The sequence below is a fragment of the Barbus barbus genome (assembly GCF_936440315.1).
Source record: "Barbus barbus genome assembly, chromosome: 37".
Classification (NCBI taxonomy): Eukaryota; Metazoa; Chordata; class Actinopteri; order Cypriniformes; family Cyprinidae; genus Barbus; species Barbus barbus.
In genome coordinates this window covers 11348916-11351371 of record NC_136715.1, presented here as the reverse complement: position 1 = coordinate 11351371, position 2456 = coordinate 11348916, and positions in this window count along the sequence as shown.

Sequence of the window (2456 nt, the reverse complement as noted above, 5' to 3'; positions counted from 1 at the left end):
GACACGTTAATAAAAGCTCACGCAGTTATGGCACAGAAGTCAAAGGAATATAAGAACAGAGCGTCAGTTCTGTAATTTTGACAAGCTCCTCATTTTAAATTGCAGCTAGATATCATTTTTAATGACTAGTTATTAAGCATGCATTAAGTTAAAAAATAATATATATATATGTGTGTGTGTGTGTGTGTGTGTGTGTGTGTGTGTGTGTGTGTGTATGTAATCTCTAATATATGGGTTACAATAAACTTGAAAATGAATAAATGTCCACTAGTCAACAGGGCCGACAAGGGTGAAAATGGAATCATTCATTGTTCTTTGAATAACGTAAGATTTGGAACAATTTCATCAAAAGTTATAACCATTTTTAAGAACGTGTCCTCATTGCATGGTCGAAATGATGCAAAATGATACAGTGTTATAAAAATAAATAGTAATAATAATTACATGCATGCATAGTCATGGCCAAAAATATCAGCAGCCTTTCAATTCTGTCAGAAAATGCAACCCTTCTCTCAGAAAATTGTTGCAGTTGCAAATGTTTTGGTACTCGCATATAATATATATATAAATTTTTTTTGGCATTGGAACAACACACACAAAAAGGAAAATTTAAATTTGATACAATTCCACACAATTCAATTCCTTGCCACAGGTGTCTAAATACAAATTACAGCAACATCACATGCTTTCTTTCTTTGCAATTATTTCTTACAATTTTGATAAGGTGCCAATAATTTTGTCCAGTCCATATCTGAATTCTGTGTGAAATTTTATCAACTTTGACTTTTTTGTGTGTTGTTGTAGTGCAAACGAAAACAATAAGCATGTAAATACCAAAACATTTGCAATTGGAACAATTTTCTGAGAGAAGTGCTGCATGTTCTGACAGAATTGCAAGGGTGCCGATATTTTTGCCCACGACTGTGTGTGTGTGTGTGTGTGTGTGTGTGTGTGTGTGTGTGTGTGTATATATACATATACACATACAGGTCCTTCTCAAAAAATTAGCATATTGTGATAAAGTTCATTATTTTCTGAGCTGTATGCCAAAATCATCAATATTAAAACAATAAAAGGCTTGAACTACTTCAGTTGTGTTGTAATGAATCTAAAATATATGAAAGTCTAATGTTTATCAGTACATTACAGAAAATAATGAACTTTATCACAATATGCTAATTGTTTGAGAAGGACATGTATGTGTGTGTGTATATATATATATATATATATATATATATATATATATATATATATATATATATATATATATATATATATATATATATATATATATACACATACACACACACATACATACATGCACGGAGTTGATGTCAAAAGTTTACATGGGCTACACCTTGCAGAATCTGCAAAATGTTAATTTTACCAAAATAAGAGGGATCATACAAAATGCATGTTATTGTTTATTTAGTACTGACCTGAATAAGATTTCACGTAAGACATTTACATGTTTACTATTGAAATGTTGTCAATTTTATTTAATTTCTGTATTTTCTTAAATGGGTGTGTATAGAGTATTTACAGTGTGTTAACTTTTAGTTTTAGTTACTTTTTCTTATTTGTAAGTCGCTTTGGATAAAAGCGTCTGCTAAATGACTAAAAGTAAAGTACATTTTATCCACTAGAGAAAATAGTTGAATTCATAAAAATGACCCCATTCAAAAGTTTACATGCACTTGATTTTTAGTACTGTATTGTTACCTGAATGATCCACAGCTCTGTTTTTTTGTTTAGTGATGAGTTCATGAGTCCCTTGTTTGTCCTGAGCATTTAAACTGCCTGCTGTTCTTCAGAAAAATCACACAAATTCTTTGGTTTACCAGCATTTTGTGTATTTGAACCCTTCCCGACAATGGCTGTATGATTTTGAGATCCATCTTTTCACATTGAGGACAACTAATGCAACTCACATGCAACTATTACAGAAGGTTCAAACGCTCACTGATGCTCCAGAAGGAAAAAAAACAATGCATTAAGGGCAGGGGGGTGTACATGATGTATGGTGTGTTATGATAAGGCAATATTTGGCCGAGATACAGCCATTTGAAAATCTGGAATCTGAGGGTGCAAAAAAGATAAATCAAAATAGCCTACTGAAGAAAATCGCCTTTAAAGTTGTCCAAATGAAGTTCTTAGCAATGCATATTACCACTCAAAAATTAAGTGTTGATACATTTACGGTAGGAAATTTACAAAATATCTTCATGGAACATGATCTTTACTTAATGTTCTAATGATTTTTGGCATAAAAGAAAAATCCATAATTTTGACCCATACAATTTTTTGGCCATTACTACAAATATACCATCAAATTGGGTCAGCTGTGTTCACTCTTCAGTTACAACTTGAAACGTAAGAGCAAATTTGACCTATTGGTGGTGCTAGATGGTCTGAGAGAGATTTGCTGTAGTGTTCAGACTTCCACCTTTCAGTGT